Raw genomic sequence first — 18291 nt, 5'->3', positions numbered from 1 at the left:
ACAATATTAAATAATAGGGGTGATAATGGACATCCCTGTTTCACCCCTGATCTTATTGGGAAGGCCTCTAATTTATCTCCATTGCATATAATACTTGCTGATGGCTTTAGGTAGATACTGTTTATTATTCTAAGGAAAGCTCCCCCTATTCCTAAACTCTCTAGTGTTTTTATTAGGAATGGGTGCTGTACTTTGTCAAAAGCTTTGTCTGCATCTATTGAGATAATCATATGATTTTGGTTCGTTTTCTTATTGATGTGGTTGATTATGTTAATAGTTTTCCTAATGTTGAACCAGCCCTGCATTCCTGGTATAAATCCCACCTGGTCACAGTGTATTATCCTGGTGATCACTTGCTGTAATCTCCTTGCTAATATCTTATTTAAGATTTTAGCATCAATATTCATTAGGGAAACTGGTCTATAATTTTCTTTCTCTGTTTTTGCTTTGCCCGGTTTTGGTATCACCACCATATTTGTGTCATAAAACGAATTTGGTAGAACTCCTTCTTCACCTATTTTTCCAAATAATTTGTATAATATTGGAATTAATTGTTCTTTAAATGTTTGGTAAAATTCACCCATAAACCCATCTGGCCCTGGGGATTTTTTCTTAGGGAGTTCATTAATGGCTTGTTCAATTTCTTTTTCTAATATGGGTTTATTTAAGGATTTTATTTCTTCTTCCGTTAACCTGGGCAGTTTGTATTTTTGTAAATATTCATCCATTTGATTTAGATTGTCAAATTTATTGGCATACATTGGCAAAAGAATTCCTAATTATTGACTTAATTTCCACTTCATTGGTGGTAACATCACCCTTTTCATTTTTGATACTGGTAATTTGGTTTTCTTCTTTCTTTTTTAAAATCAAATTAACCAATATTTTATCTATTTTATTGGCTTTTTCATAAAACCAGCTCTTAGTTTTATTGATTAATTCTATAGTTTTTTTGCTTTCAATCTTATTAATTTCTCCTTTAATTTTCAGGATCTCTAATTTAGTGTCTAATTGGGGATTTCTAATTTGTTCTTTTTCTAGCTTTTTAAGTTGCATGCCCAATTCATTAATCTCCTCTTTCTCTTTTTTATTCATGTAAGCATTTAGAGCTATAAATTTTCCCCTAAGCACTGCTTTGGCTGCATCCCATAGATTTTGGTATGTTGTCTCGTTATTGTCATTCTCTTGGATAAAGTTAATGATTGTTTCTATGATTTCTTGTTTGGCCCATTGATTCTTTAGAATGAAATTATTTAGTTTCCAACTGATTTTCATTCTACTTTTTCCTGGCTCTTTCTTACATGTAATTTTTATTGCATCATGATCTGAGAAGGATGCATTTACTATTTCTGCCTTTCTACATTTGACTATGATGTTTTTGTGCCCTAATACATGGTCAATTTTTGAAAATGTGCCATGTACTGCTGAGAAAAAGGTATATTCCTTTCTATCCCCATTCAATTTTCTCCAGACATCTATCATGTCTAACTTTTCTAGTAATCTATTCACCTCTTTCACTTCTTTCTTATTTATTTTTGGCTAGATTTATCTAATTCTGAGAGGGGGAGATTCAGATTCCCCACTAGTATAATATTACTGTATAATTCCTCTTGTAATTCATTTAACTTCTCCTCTAAGAACTTGCATGCTATACCACTTGGCGCATACATATTTAATATTGATATTACTTCATTATCTATAGTACCTTTAAGTAAGATGTAATTTCCTTCCTTATCTCTTTTAATGAGATCTATTTTTGCCTGCACTTTGTCTGAGATAAGGATTGCTACCCCTGCCTTTTTTTACTTTAGCTGAGGCATAATATATTCTGCTCCAGCCTTTCACCTTTACTCTGTGTGTATCTCTCTGCTTCAAATGTGTTTCTTGTAAACAGCATATTGTAGGATTTTGGTTTTTAATCCACTCTGCAATTTGCTTCCGTTTTATAGCAGAGTTCATCCCATTCACATTCACAGTTATTATTACTGACTGTCTATTCCCCTCCATTCTATTTACCCCCTTTGTACTTTTCCCCCCTTCTTTCACCCTATTCCTCCTCACCGACGTTTTACTTCTTACCCCTGCCTCCCCCGATCTGCCCTCCCTTTTTATCACCCCCCTCTCTTTTCTTTACCCTTTTCTCCCTTGCTTTTGTCCTCCCTTCTATTAGTCCCCCCCTTTCCCTTCCCCTTTTGCTTCCCTAAAGAATGAGTTAAGTTTCTTTATCCCAATGAAGGTATATGTTATTCCCTCTTTGAGTCAAATCTAATGAGAATAGGGTTGAAACAATGTTCCCCCCTCCTTTCTTTCCCTCTAGTGTAATAGGTTTTTTTTTCCACCTCTTCATATGATATAATTCATCCCATTCCACCTCCCCTTTCCTCTCCTCCCCATAGACTCCCTTTTTATCCCCTTAATTCTTTTGTATCATCACATCAAAGACAATTTATATTTATACCCTCTATGTAAAGTCCTTCTCTCTGCCCAAATACATTTACAGTTCTTAAGAGTTATGAGTATTATCTTCCTGTGTAGGGATATAAACAATTTAACCTAATAGGGTAACCTTTTTTTTTCCCCCTCTGTTTACCTTTTTAAACTTCTCTTGAGTCTTGTATGTTGAGATCAAATTTTCTATTCAGTTCTGGTCTTTTAACCAGGAAAGATTGAAAGTCCCCAATGTCATTAGATGTCCATCTTTTCCCCTGAAAGAAAATGCACATTTTTGCTGGGTAATAGATTCTTGGCTGCAATCCAGGCTCCTTTGCCTTCCGGAATATCATATTCCAAGCCTTGCGGTCCTTTAATGTTGAAGCTGCCAGGTCCTGAGCAATCCTGACTGTGGCTCCATGATATTTAAATTGCTTCTTTCTGGCTGCTTGGAGTATTTTCTCCTTCACCTGATAATTCTGGAATTTGGCTACAATATTCCTTGGAGTTTTCCTTTTGGAGTCTCTTTCAGGAGGTGATCAGTGGATTCTTTCAATGATGATTTTATCCTCTGATTCTATGATATCAGGGCAGTTCTCCTTAATAATTTCCTGGAATATGGTGTCTAGATTCTTTTTCTGGTCATGGCTTTCAGGCAGTCCAATGATTCTCAAATTGTCTCTCCTCGATCTGTTTTCCAGATCAGTTGTCTTTCCAATGAGGTATTTCACATTTTCTTCTATTTTTTCATTTTTTTGATTCTGCTTGACTGATTCCTGGTGTCTCATGGATTCCTTATCTTCCAACTGTCCCACTTTAATTTTTAAGGCATTGTTTTCTTCAGTGAGATTATGCACCTTCTTTTCCATTTGGCCAAGTGAATTTTTTAAGGCAGTGTTTTCTTCAATGAGATTATGCACCTTTTTTTCCATTTGGCCAGATGAATTTTTTAAGGTATTGTTTTCTTCAGTGAGATTATGCACCTTTTTTTCCATTTGGTCAAATGAATTTTTTAAGGCTTTGTTTTCTTCAGTGAAATTATGTGCTTCCTTTTCCAAGCTGCTGATTCTTTTTTCATAGTTTTCTTGTTTTGCTTTATTTCTCTCCCCATTTTTTCTTCTACCTCTCGCAATTGATTTTTAAAATCCTTTTTGAGCTCTTCCAGGAAGGCTTTTTGTTCTTGAGACCAATTCACTTTCCCTCGTGAGGCTTCAGATGTAGGCAATTTGAGGCTATTGTCCTCATCTGAGTTTGTGTTGGCTTCTTCCCTATTGATACAGAAGCTCTTTTTTGCTTCTTACTCATTATTGCAGCTTATTTATTTATTTTTTAAGTTGAGGTCTGCTCTGGGGGCACCAGGGTCCCTGTTTTGGGCTCCTTGTGCAGGGGTATAGGTGCTGTGTGACCAGGTTTTTATTCTGAGGCCTTTATGGTGTGTGGAGATCCCCTGCCCTGCACTTCTGTCTGATTGTGCTCGGCCAGCCAGGCGCCGGACCCTGGCGTCGGATTCCGCCTGACCCATTCGTAGCCCTCTCGGCCGGTGCAGGTAGGTTTTTCCACTGTCTTTTTTGGCCACCAGATTTTTGAACCAGGTTCCAGGGGCCTCAGTTGTTCGGCTGTGGCCCGCAGCTCCTGCTGACTTGCCCCGACCCGCTAGGTGCTGGGTTGCTGCCCTGCGCTGGGCCTCCCTTTTGCCTGAGTCAGACCGACCTTTTCCTGAAGTCTTCTAAATTATCTCTGGTTGGAGGACTGTGTCTCTCTGTCTCTTTGCAGGTTCTGTAGTGTCAGAATCCATCCAGAGGCTTGATTTAATGTTTGTTTTGAGGGAACAGAAGGAGAGCTCAGGCAGCTTGCTGCTTCCTCTCCGCCATCTTTGTCCTTTGTTCTTGAAGAGGACCATTACACTAAGAGGTGATATCATTATTGGAAGTGAATTGGTTTTAAGTAAAGAATGACTGTACAAAGTCACTAGTCTCACTCTCTCCTCCAGTGTCATCTGGGTCCAGTGGCAAGATACACATCAGGACCACTGCATAAAGAACTGATCTGTAAAAGAATCATTGAAGTAGGAAAGAATAAAGCTGAAGAGATTAGTCAGAAAGCTTCTGCAATAGTCTAGGTGAGATATAATGGAATATTATCCTGCAGTAAGAAATTATGATTATAAAGAATTCAGGGGGAAAAGCCATGGGAAAAAATATTTATGAATGGATACAGAGTAAAATAAACTGAACCAGCAGAACAATGTATATAAGTACAATAATGTAAATGAAAAACTAATTTTTTTAAAGCAGACTTCTCAGTTACTGTAATGATAATCTTGGTCCTAGAAAGCAGATAATGAAGAATATTTCTCTCCTCACGGGAGAGAGATGAGGGCCTATGGGGACGGACTATTATTTATACTATCAGAAAGGGTCACTCTATTCATTATTTTTGCTTAACTGCTTTTCTTTGTTAAAAGGGAGGGCCCACTCCTAGGTCTGGGGATATCCAGAAATCGGGATTGGGGTTGCATCTGTAATTTCATTAGTTTAGGGCAGGAGTAGGAGTCTGCACATTTTGGCTCACTACCATTTTTCTGTATGCTTGGGGAACTAGGGATGGGTTTTACATTTTTAAACAACATTTTATTGTATTTCAAAATGTAAAAAAAAAATCATAGTTCAGGATTTGGCCCATAGTTGTTGACCTCTAGTATAATAAACTGCCAAATGAGGAAATTCCCTTTACTGATACAGGCTGATACTTTTGAGTCTTAGAGAGCTGCCCAGAGAACAGAGAAGCTAAGTGCTTTGCCCAAGGTCACATAGCCAGTATTTATCAGAGGGTGGCACTTAAACCCAGGTCTCTCTGGCTATGAAGCCAGCACTGTAGCCACTACGCCTCTCAGAAATAAGTGATGCTAAAAACTGAAAAGCATCATCAGAACTTACTTTGAAAATATTTAATTTTATTTTTAAAAATAATAATCTAGGGGAGGGGCAGTGAGGGCCTGGATTAGAATGGCTCCAATGTGATTGGAAAAGAGGGGACAGCTGTGAGAGACACTGCAGAGAGAGGGACTCGAAGACAGATAGGATGTGAAGTATGAAGAATAGAGAGGGGTCAAAGATGGCTCAGAGGTTTTGAGCTTGAGTAATTGGGAGAATGGCACTGCCATCAATCGAAAGAGAGGTCACAGAGAATAGATTTCGGAGGGGAGATGAGTTCAGCTTCAGATCTGAAGAATGCCTACAAAGACACCAGCCCAAGTGCAAATGAATATAGGACAGAATGCCTCTGTGAGTTTTAAGAGAACCTGAGATGAATGAAATGGGGAGGAGGAAGAGGGGAGGGGAAGGTTGAGGTTCAGGGAGGCAATTAGGAGAGACTTCCTTGAGGAGGAAGGTTTTAATCAGGGTTTTGAAAAGGATGAAGCCCAGAGGTTGGCAGAGTGGAGTGGGGTGGGTTGTGGAGGACGTACATAGTTGGAATAAAGGAGGCATTTTCTGACATCAAGGCTAAATTGTCTCATTGCAACTATCACCCATTGTTTCTAGATGGGACCTCTGTGTCCAAGCACCAAGAAGTTGAAATCTTTTTTTCTAAATGAAAGGCAGCCCTTCAAATGCTGCGTCTAGATCCATATACCTATGCATACATCAATATGTGTTTCTCTACACAGAGAAATAAACATGGTATTTGAAATGTTCTAACACAGAATTAGAAGGAAATAATATACAGAGAGTGTTTTACAAGCCTTAAAGCCCTATGTAAATGTTAGCTAATATTCTAATAGCCTGCATTTTTAGAGAGAGGCAGCATGGCACAGTGGACAGACAGGTGTCCTCGAAGCCAAGATCTGAGTTCAAATTTCACTCCTGATACATACTGACTGTATGACTCTGGTCAAGTCATTTAATCTACAGAAGTACTCTACAAACTTCTCTATGACAATAAGTTTCAGGGAACATACCAACTTGCATCAGTAAAGGGAGTTTCCACAACTCCTCCTGCATCAACTACACAATATGTATGTAGTTCCCTACATTGGGAAATCATAGGTCCTATGCCTGTCCTATTAGAAACAGTTAGGTGGCATAGGAGAGTACTGGAGTCAGAAAGACTTGAGTTAAAATCCTGCCCTCAGACGATTACAAGCTGTATGACCCCAGGCAAGTCATTGAACCTCTCTATATGCCTTGGTTTCCTCAAATGTAAAAGGCAGGGTAGTAACAGAACAGGATTTTTCTGAGGATCAAAGGAAATAATATTTTTAAAGTCCTTGGAACAGTACCTTACACATAGTAGGTGCTTAATAAATGTTTGTTTCCTTCCTTCCTATGCCTATCCCTATAGGGCTATATGTATGTGTTTGTATTTGTGTGTGTGATATACATGTATATGATGATATATATGTGATATACATACATATATATACATATGTGTGTGTATATATGTATATATGTGTGTATATATATGTATATATGTATATATGTGTGTGTATATATATATATATATATCACATAGATGCTTTACTATTTGTGTGATTCTTGGCCAAGTCATGCCCTTTCTTTTGACCTCAGTTCCCTGATCGGTATAATAAACAGGTTGGCCTGAATGGTCTCTAAAGTCCCTTCCACCTCTAAATCCTACCATTCTAAGGATCAACAGGAAAAGGGAAGGATTGTAGCTCCCAGAACAGCTATGGACATAGGTGCTTAAAAAGCCATTTGCAGATATAGCCAGCAAAGTGACTGTGAGTGAGCAATGCTAGGTTGAAAGGAGAGAGATTGCAGGCCAAAGGGAAAAATGCTGGAAAAAAGTTCTGAGCAAATGAAAAGCCCGTTTGAGGAAATGGAATTGTTCCTGCCTGTCAGAGTGCCAGGATACCTGGGTGATGGGTGAAGCCACCACAGACAGGGGGAGAGACTGAGGGGGAGAGAATGATTTTGTTGTGACAAGCAATGCCACATTCAGAGCTCTTGATGAGTTCCCCAGAACCATGGGATGCAGCTTTGAAAGTGATTTGTAATAACACCGGCACCAGGAGGAGGGGCCCAGCATTCGTGTATCATCTCATCCCAGCCTCCCCCTGCCAGGCAGTGGATGGAAAGATATTGCAGGTTCCTAGCAGAGTTATGCTGCATGGAAGAATATAAAAGAGATGCAACCTCATCTTGCAAAAGATTTTCAAATGTCATTAGACTTCCCCTCCCACCTTACCCATCCCTCATCATGATTTTCTCACTTCCCATTTTGCCCCAACCCCAGTTCCCCCATTTTCCCTCATTCTTCTCTATATAATTGTCCCTTAATCTTCCATTTTCTCTTACTATTACTGTGTCAAGTAGCCCAACTCCTCCTCTCTGTATCACTTTCTCCTTCTCCACCAATTCCTCCTTTTATTTCCACTCTTTACTTTCCCATTCCTCCTCTTCTCATCATTGGCCCTCATTGTCATAATCTCCCCACAACTCCTTCTTCTCCTTTCTAGAACCTTGTTACCACATCCCCCACCTCTTGTTTGATATCACTGCCCTCATTCCCTAGCTCCTTTGTTTGCATAATGTAGGGGATTAGGCATGTTTTGAAACTAGGTTCAAATACTGAATCTGTCACTTGCTACCTGTATGAATTTGGGTAAGTGATATCCCATCTCTGGGTCTTAGCTTCCTCATTTGCAAAATGAGAGACCTCAGAACTTGTAAGGTTCTTTCTATCTCGAAATTTGTAATCCTCTATCACTGCCCTGCCCCATTTTTCCTTTATCTCCTTCTCTTGGTGCCATGTCTTTCAGTTCTTCCATCTCTTCTTCTTCCTTCCTCCCCTCTCAGTATTGCCCACCACTATACAAAAAAACTTATACTAGATTTTCATGATGCCAACACAGCTGAATGAAAAGGGGGAAGTTCAGTCATTCCGAGCTTTCTGGGATGGTCTGCCTGCGGGATGCTAAACAGAAGGAGATTGCTGATTTTCTCAATGAGCCCGACAAGACATTGTTGCTGAATTGACTTAATCAGCCAGTTGTTTTGATGAGTAGACTAGTGGGTGACAGAGAGTTCTATGGAAACTTGAGGCAAAGAAGAGAGGGACAAGAAGAAAAGTTGAGGTGGGCAGGGAAAGGGAAGAGATGCAAAGAAAATAGGGAGGGAGGGAATAAAGGAAAGGAGGGAGGGAGAAAAGAGAAGGGGAGAGGAAACATGCATCTATGAAGCATCTACTCTGTGCCAGACACAAATATTATCAGCTTTAATTCTCACAACCACCCTGGGAGGTAAGTGCTATTATTATCTCCATTTTACATTTGAGGAAACTGAGGCAGACAGAACTTGAATGACTTACTACAGATTGGAAGTATGGGCTGAGAAAAAAAGAAGAGGGAGGCAATTCAATGGAAAGAGAGCTGTTTCTGCAGTCAGAGGACCTGGCTTTAAATCTAAGTCACCTGTCAGGGTGGGACTCCATTGATTATCCCAACACTTAAAAATAATTGTTTTTGCAAATTACCTTGCCATCTATGCATGCTAAGTTAAGTGCCATTCCCCTCCAGGATCAAGGAAAGCTACTGCTCTCCTCTCCTTAAATGATAGGAGGGAGGAAAGGGAAAAGCAGGCAAGGAAAAGGAAGAGGTAGGAAGGAAAGGAAGAGAGACTGTGAGAATTCCATTTCTCACAATTAATTTTATTAGACTTGCAGCCTGATTTCCTTGAGCCCCAAGGGATATAAGCCAGTGTTTTGTTTTTATGACTGTATGTGTATACTCATGAGTATGTCTGTGTTGGCCCTCAGAGGATCACAGCATTTTAGACCTGGAAGGAACAAGCCTAACACAGCGGAATGATTACTGACTTCGAAGTCTGAAGTATGTGGGTTTGAATTCCACCCTACCACTTAATATCTGAGTAATGCTGGGCAAGTCATTAAACCTCAATGGACATCAGTTTCCCCACATGTAAAATTGGGGATTTCAACTTGATGGTGTAGAGGGTCTCTTTGAGCTTAATGTCCTTTGATATCATTAAACTTGAATAATTACCTGGGGAATAAGACACAAAGCAGAATTCATATGCATCTGTAGAGATGATATCTCTCTATATATGTGCTTTTGTGGAAGAATGATTCTACATTATGTACAAATATATATGCAAACTTATATTTACCATAATCATGTATTATCAGAAGTCCCTATGTATTAGTGCCTTTAAGGTCCTTTGGAACCTTCTACTCAGAGGCTCATGTGTCTCTCAGTGTCATGGAAAAATTCAAACCGGCAGTAAGGGACCCATGCTTTTTTTGCTTCTGAGAGCTCATTTCTCTTAATTCTCACTGTCATCCATTGGTAAAGGCAGTGTGGTGTAATAGAGTGTTATATTTAAGTCAGAAAGCCCTGAATTCAAATCCTTCCTCAGATACCTGCCAATCAAGTTATTTAATTATTAGGTTTTAGTTTCCTCATCTGTAAAATGAGAGGATTGGATTTGATCTGTAACATCTTTTCTAGGTCTGTATCTATGATTCTATGATACTGTATATGTTGTAGGACGTTATTTATTATGTCATAAAGTTTTATGGAACTTTTATTTTCTTTGTTCTTTTCTTCATATTAAAAGGATGACTCTCTGGGAAGGGGTGAGATAAGGAATAAAATGGGAAATAAAGATGACATAAAAAGAAAATAAAGTGAGAAAATTATTTTATTTTATTTTTTAAAGAAATGCTTGTTGTTTGATTGATTTCCTGAAGATCATGCAGGAGGTAGCACCAGAGCTCAGTCTATAGTGCAAGTTCTACCTGTCCAGAGCTCTTTTCATAATCCCATAAATGTAGGATTATGAGATCACAGACATAGAACTGGATGAGACCTGGAAGTTTGTCTGGACCAATCTCATTATCTTTTTTTTTAATTTAAAAAAAAATTTGCGGAGCAATGAGAATTAAGTGACTTGCCCAGGCTCACACAACCAGTAAGCATCAAGTGTCAAGTGTCTGAGATTGGGTTTGAACTCAGGTCCTCCTGAATCCAGGGCCAATGCTTTATCCACTGCACCACCTAGCTGCCCCCTTTCATTATCCTAAAGATGAGGAAATGGTAGCATTTCTCCCCTCCCCTCTCTTTTCCTTATTTTTCTTATTTTTTTTCTGAGGATCGGGCTTCTCTGTTTTGTCCAGAGGCCATTTTGGGGCTCAAGTTCACTACTAGTCAGCAAAGGAGATTTAGCTTGTTTTATCTCCCAATTTGGTTGCTTCACCCCTCTTTAGGCAGCCTGGAATCCCTCCTCCCCATCTCCAACCTGAGGGCTCACCATATTGATGCTAGACTTAGTGTGGACACCGGATTGACCTAGCCTACTGTAGCTCAGAATGCCTTAGTTGATGCATCAGCTTTAGGTTCCCAAGTAGCAGAGAATCACCACACCTAATGTTATGTATTTTCATAGATATCACTGAGGCACCAACCTCTTGGTTTTCATGGGAGCAACTGGTTCTGATCAGAACTCTAGAGGAAAAGTCAATTTGTGATTGGGTTCTCAATACCATCGGATCATACAATCATAGTTATAGACCTAGAAAAGATGTTACAGATCAAATCCAATCCTCTCCTTTTACAGATGAGGAAACTAAAACCCAATAAATTAAATAACTTGATTGGAAGGTATCTGAGGAAGGATGCTCATAGTCAGCTAGGTGGCTCAGTGGATAGAGTGATGGGCCTGGAGTCAGGAAGACCTCAGTTCAAATCTGACCTCAGACATTTATTTGTTATGTGACCCTGGGCAAGTCTCTTCACCCTATTTGCTGTAGTTTTGTCATCTGTAAAATGAGCTGGAGAAGGAAATGGCAAACCACTCCAGTATCTTTGCCAAGAAAATCCTAAATGGAGTCATGAAGACTTGGACATGATTGAAACAACTAAACAAAAAAATCCCCTACCCAGGGCCCCCAACTTGCACAAAGCAGCACAGAGAGGTATTATCTCATATGTCTTCTTTGGAGCCAAGCTTGCTCATTCTATTTTTGAATCATCCTGTTTCAGTTATCTTGTTGTTATTCTTTCCATTTACATTGTGCTTATCAATTTCCTGATTCTTCTTACTTCACTTTGCATTAGTTCACATAGTATTTTCCATACATCTCTGTATCCATCGTATATATTTCTTATGGCACAGTAATATTCCACTACAATCATGTGCCACATTCTCTTTAGTCATTCCTGAATAATTAGGCATCTACTCTGCTTCCACAAAAAGTGCTGCTCTAAGCACATGTGGGCCTTTCTTTTTGTCTTTGAATTCCTTTGGGTGTATGCTTAGCAGTAGAATTTTTAAGTCAAATGGTATGGACATTTTAGTCACTTTGCATAAATTAAATATTGCTTTTCAGAATAGTTTTACCAACTTGCAGGTCTTCCAACAATGCATTGCTATGCCAATCTTTCCACAACCCCATCAACATTGATCAAGCCCATGTTTCTTTTGTAACTTTGCCAATTTGCTCCTTCTCAGGCGAGAGTTGTTTTGATTTACATTTCTCTTATTGTAAATGAAACTAAATGAATGAATGAATAAGTGAATAAATGAATGAATGAATGAAAAAGCATTCATTAAATGCTCACTATATTTGGCAAGGCCCAAGGAGTTCTTAGTTTAGATTAATATGTCAAATGGCAGATGTGGAGGTCTGAAGGGTTTAGAGTCAGAACAGATGGTAAGGCCTAGAGGACCTTAGGATGCTATTGTTGTTTGTCCTTCATTCTCCAAGAGGAACATAACATTCAGCCAATTCACTTGCAGTAAGTTGGATTTACATGAGGAGGTCTGTGCAAGGTCACCAATTTCTCTCTCTTCTCCAGACCTACCTTGATCCACTGACAAGATATACATCAGGATGATTGGAGATGACCTTGGATGTTTGAGGCAATCAGGGTTAAATGACTTGCCCAGGGTCACACAGCTAGTAAGTATATGAGGTGGATTTGAACTCATCTCTTCCTGACTCCAAGGCCAGTGCTATATCCACTGTGTCACCCAGCTACTCTATATTAGGATGCATATATGATCTGTATGAATGGTCAAACATATGAGTAGTCAAGCATACCAGATGGGTTTGGGGCAGGACAGAGTCAGGGAGGGTAAAAGGGCAGAATAAGAGAAAAGGGAAGAAAGAAGATTGTCCCTGATGGTGGTGGTAATGGCTAATCTTCCCTCATCCCAGCCACCTCAGATGGATTCTGGGTGGCCTAAGGCCTGGGGACCAGTCAATTGGAAGCATTCTTTCATATGGTTCTTAACAATTTGCAGTTCTTTCATTTAAAAAATGTTTACCGGGGCAACTAGATGGTGCAGTGGATAAAGCACCGGCCCTGGATTCTGGAGGACCTGAGTTCAAATCTGGCCTCAGACACTAGGCACTTACTAGCTGTATGACCCTGGGCAAGTCACTTAACCCTCATTGTCCCGCAAAAACAAAACAAAACAACAAAAAAACTGTTTACTCATCTCTTTTGACCACCCATCTATTGGGGAGTAGCTTTTGGTCTTATCTATTTCTTCATGAAGCATTTATTAAGTGTCTCCTATGTTCTTAGAAGGGATGTCAGCAGACTCTCCTGCCTGGTTCAAGGATTCCCCTTACAGTATCCATCCATGACAGATGACTATGTAGCTTCTGTTTGAACACTTCCAATGACTTACACCTCACTACTTTTGCAGGAATCCTCTCCCATTGTTAAGCCACAGTATTTGTTAGAAAATTCTGCCTAACATTGTGCCCCTCCCCCTGCCAATAACTTTTAATTGTTGATGCTATTGCCTCCCTCTGGAGCTATAGGGAGTATTCCCTCTTCTACAGGGTAACCTGCCGATATTTGAAGGCAGGGAGTACATCCTGCCCCCTGAGTCTTTTGTGTCCCCACTTTCCAGACTGGCCATAGTCCTAGTCATCTCCCTCTGTACCCTAACATTTGTCAGTGCCCCTCTTAAATATGAATGTGATGATTTTGATGCCATCAGAGCAGGCACTATCTCTCTGAACCTCCATTTTCTCATCTATAAAATAAGCAGGTTGGATTAGATGGTTTCCAAAGGATATTCCTTCTCTAACATTTGATGGTTATAGACAGTCCTCGCCAGCAAGCCCCACCCTCCCCGATCTGTCCCCTCTCCTGATCTCCCCCTCCCCGCTCTCCTTTCCTCATCACGATTCTGGCCCCCAGCCGAACAGGCACATATGTTGATGCAGCTCCAGTGAGAAGAGCAGCAGATGCAGGGACGGCCAAGAAGTGGCCTCCTGTGCTGCGGAGGGAGGGATTTTGAATCGGGAAGGGAGTTGGGGCGGGGATGGGGGGGGGGGAATTGTAGAGGAAGGGAAAGCATGATGGGGAACTGCCTTCTGCTGTCTTGGGGGTTTCCAGGGAAGTGTCTGCCCCCATCCAGGATTCCCTTAGGAACAGGTAGAAGACAAGCTTCCTAATTGCTTGTTAATTGGAAACATTTCAAACCATTTGACAGTTGCTCCTCCTGTTATGGCTGGGAGGAATCTGATGTCATAAATAACTTCGATTCACAGAATGTACAGAGTCAGAACTAAGAAGGACCTTAGGATATAGAATGTGAGAATAACCCAGAAGGTCAGAGCTGGAAGCGACCTCAGAATATAGTAATAGCCAACACTGATACATTCAGGCTTCAGACATTTTTAAGTGCTTATTTTGTGGTAGGCCCTGTGTTCAGCAGTTTCAGTTGTGTCCGACTGTTTGTGACCTCCTTTGGAGTTTTCCTAACTAAAGATACTAAAGTAATTTGCCCTTTCCTTCTCCAGCTCATTTTACAGATGAGGAAACTGAGGCAAACAGGGTAAAGTGAGTGGGCCAGGATCACACAACTAATAGGTGTCTGGGGACAAATTTGAACTCAGGAAGATGAGTCTTTCTGAATCTAAGCGTGGCACTCTTATCCACTGTGCTACCTACCTGCCCATGTTTTCCTTTATAATTCTATGCATTTTATCTTCTGCATTTAAAAACATTCTGAGAAAAGATCCATAGGCTTCACCAGACTGCCAACATGGTGCATGATACAATAAAAGGTGAAGAACTCTTTGCCTGGACCTTATTTCTACCATACAGATGAGGGATCTGGGTTCACAGAGTACTGTTGGGTTACTAGCACAACTTAGGGACAGAGTGTGGATTAGAATCCATGTCTTCTAAGCTTTTTTTTTAAAGAACACTTTCCACCACACTATACTGCTTGTCTCTAGGCCCCTGAGTGATTCTCACATTTTTTGCATGGGTGGGGAGGAGAAGGAATGGGAAAGTTTCATGAAGAGATAATTGGAGAGGGGACATTCTGAAGAGGAGGCTAATAACTTCTAGTGGATGGAAATCATCATCTTTGACCAAGTTTGGTTGTTTGGGTAAACAAATGGTGTTTTCTATAGCATTACTTCCTAGAAGAGATTGCTTTTTAAGCATAAAATAGGAAAGATAAAGCCAGGGGGAATTATTCTGTACTGATCAACTCAAGCTATAGTCATATGAAGTCCAACCTTCTGCCTCCAGCCATAGTGATGCCTACACTGTTCCATAGGGAACCTTAATGTTTATTGGGAAGTTACAAATGCCTTCTACATAAGACTAGGGAATCCCTCAAGACAGAGACTGCATCTCCTTCATCAGACTAGTAAGTAGCTCCCTCAGAGCAGAGGTTGACTACATTGAGGAAATTCTTAATTATTCAAAACACTGATTCTTCTATTTGTGGATTGTCCAAATGTTATTGCTGTCCTCTTCCTTTCTTCTGCTGTCTAATCTTTGGCCACTTCCTACAGGTCAACCCTTTGGCCAGGTAGGGGTTAGTCAGGGAAATGAAAGGAGAGGTTCCCAGCCACCTTGGGGCAGGTTTGTAAGGCAGAGAAAGATTTGGGGAAGGCTTTTTCCTATTTCTGAATTTCTATTACCCATGCAGCTAGTGTCCCTACACCATTCCCATGGAAATGGAAAGCAGGTTTATTAATAGGAGGTGTTGGGGCAATATGAAGCTGAAAAGATTCTGGGCTTCGATAGAGGAATAGTAATTCCCCAGAATGTGTTCACTATTTAGTGCCAGGGCCAAAAATCCCAAGGCATGAGGCCTAGCGAGATCATCCGAACCATCCCTCAGCTTCTAGGGAAAACAAGGTTTTCAATATCCCTAAACCAAAGAGAATCAATCGCTCCTCTGAATATAACCCCTCAAGGTAAAATCTAGGCAGACTTTCTTAGTAAGCTCTGGTTGCAGCGAATACAGCTTGCCATTGATTTGCCCTTGATTTTTCTGGCTGTTTATCAAATAACCAGGTGACACAGTGACTAGAGTGTTTCACTTGGAAGACATGAGCTGGGGATCTGCCTTGGATAGTAACAAGCCATGTGACCCTGAGAAAGTCACTTATCCTCGGTCAGTCTCAGTTTCCTTGGCTATAAAATGAGGGTGATAATAGCACCTAACTCATGGCATTGTTGTGAGGATCAAATGAGATAACATATGCAAAGCACTTTGGGAACATTGAATATATCAATAAGGATCCATTAATATTGAAATGCTAGTTATTTTTATTATCAATATTATTATTATGTACCCTAAACCCCTCATTCTCAGTGTCCTCCTCTGTCAAATGAGCTGGAGAAGGAAATGGCAAACCACGACAGGATCTTTGGCAAGAAAACCACATATGGGGTCATGGAGAGTTGGACATGACTGAACAAATGACAGAACAACAAAAAACCCATCATGCTTTAGCATGTCCTATCATTCTATACCCACTGTAAATTCTAGGGCTGTCAAGGTGATCCTTCCTCACCTTCTCTTTTCCAAGCTGAATATGCCCATTCTCTGCAGGTACAATACTACACAGGAAGGAGAGGTGGAAGAGTCACACCATCATCATGGCAGTCTTTGCCCTTGGGCTTTCTCTCCCTGGCTTTGTCCAGCAATAACGGCCTTCTTTCTCTGGGTGAGTGGTCTGTTTCTACTCTTCAGCCCTGGTTTTCCTTCCCTGTTTCATTCCATTTCTCTCAGTCCTCCCCCTCAGACAATCATCTAGGTCCATTAAGTATCTTGAGGTCCTCTGGGCTTCCTTACCCAGTAATTGTGCAAGAAAGATGGAGATAGCCTGTCATCTGTATCTGGGACTCAGTGCACTCAGATGGCACAGTACCTCCCAAATGGCCTTTTCAAGGCACGATAGATTGGTGCCTCTTGGCTTCTGGGGCTCCCTGAAGACCCTAGAGGTCTCAGTTCCCCATACAGGGTCTGATTGTGGATGGATCAGACTAGAATGGGCCTCTGTGAGGAAAGATATCCCTCCTTCCCCAATTTATGTATGTATTCAAGTTAAAATTATGTGCGTATTCAAGTCATGCTGCTGCACACTGGTTTGGGCATACATTTTAAAAAGTAGGTTACCCTATGATGAGAATGTTAAGATGGGTTTTGGAGATGCTTGTTTTGGTAATGAGCCAGTATTGCTTGAAAAGTGGTAGAATGTGTTAGAAATAACTAAAAGGGGGAAGGGGTCCAGGGAAGGGTGTGTCTTCTGCTAAGGGGAAAGGAAAGGGGTCTGGCATACAGTGTAGGTTCCTGGCCAAGTTTGCAAAGCATTTTACATATGTTATCTCATTGATTCCTTACAACAGCCCTATTGGGTGGGTGGTAGGCGCTATTATTATCCCCATTTTGCACATGGAGAAACTGAGGGTAAATGGTTTAGTGACTTACCAAATGGTCTTATGCTCTCTCTATAGGATAATAGCTTTAGTGTTGAAAGAAACTTTAGAGATTAACTAGTTCTGACCCCTTACTTTATAGAGGAGGAAACAGATAGGGATGCTGAGGGAAAACTTACTAGATGAAAATTACTAAATTGGGAGGGTAGATATAAGCTGACCAAGGACAGAGGCAAGAGAGTTTATGGAAGCACAAGGACCTTGGTTGTCCAGAGGGAAGTCAGGGTAAGAGTGAGGTATAACCACAGTGGGAATATCTTTCAAGCAGAGATAGCCTAGGGAAGGAAGACATTAAAAAATGGTGCCTGGTACAAATCAGAGGAATTCTCAGATTGGGGAGTTGAGGTTCAGGTGTCTTTGGGGACAGAAATTTCTACCTAAATCTTAGCACAAAAGACAGGGTGTCTCCTGGGGCCACCATAAAGAGAAAAGTGGCCTGTTGGAGGTGGCCAGGGAAGTAAAAATTGAGGGAGAGAGGTTGGAAATGTTAACAACTAGACTCCCACATTAAGCAGAGTTGAACTGGATTCATTGACTAAGCTGTATACCTATTAATACCTTGTCTGTACATTGTACAATGACCTGCCTTACACTGTGGTAAGGTAGTTTTCCACTCTAAAAGACTAAATGAGTATGCAATGAGATGATGGAACATTGCACAGGAGCTGAGGAACCTAAAAGAACAATGATCATTTCTGAAATGCCTACTATGTGCCAGGTCCTTTGCCAAGTGCTGACCAAGGAATAGGGGTTAGATTTTTAAGATTTCAAGGTAGAGAAAAAGACTTTCGGAAATATTAAGAAGTGCTACTTTGTCTATTCCCTAATCATCTCCCCCCACTTCTTCAAGCTGTTATATTTTCCTGTGATTATAAAGAATTATCCTCTACCAATGTGTAGGAAGATGAGGTAAGGCGTGGCCATGTGGTTGGTTAATCAGTATGACCTGTGTTTCTAGGAAAGATGTTATGCATTTAAAGGCAAGTGTGGCATGAGGAGAATAATACTGAATTTGCAATATAGAGTATAAGGGAGGGACTTATTAAAATCATGAGACCTTTAGTGGAGTTGAAAGAGACCTTTGAAGATCATCTAGTCCAGCCGATTCA

At 40.5% G+C, this 18291-nt stretch overlaps 1 protein-coding gene across 11 annotated transcripts in view; it reads left to right on the top strand.

The window, feature by feature from the left end:
- LRFN2 (leucine rich repeat and fibronectin type III domain containing 2) overlaps nt 1–18291 on the top strand; it is a 543138-nt gene that overhangs the window by 211695 nt on the left and 313152 nt on the right. For 8 of the 11 annotated variants that reach the window (XM_043964830.1, XM_043964828.1, XM_043964829.1 and 5 more), the window contains one exon: nt 16296–16410. The exons of 2 other annotated variants lie outside the window; for them this stretch is intronic. The gene's annotated coding sequence lies outside the window, so the exon portion shown is untranslated. Of the gene's footprint in view, nt 1–12354; nt 12373–16295; nt 16411–18291 lie in introns of those variants that run through there. One more of the 11 variants, XM_043964827.1, reaches the window with a different exon arrangement.

Source organism: Dromiciops gliroides, chromosome 4 (genome assembly GCF_019393635.1).
Source record: "Dromiciops gliroides isolate mDroGli1 chromosome 4, mDroGli1.pri, whole genome shotgun sequence".
In the NCBI taxonomy this organism is placed as follows: Eukaryota; Metazoa; Chordata; class Mammalia; order Microbiotheria; family Microbiotheriidae; genus Dromiciops; species Dromiciops gliroides.
The sequence above is the reverse complement of the archived record's forward strand: the minus strand, read 5'-3'. Positions and strand labels throughout refer to the sequence as shown.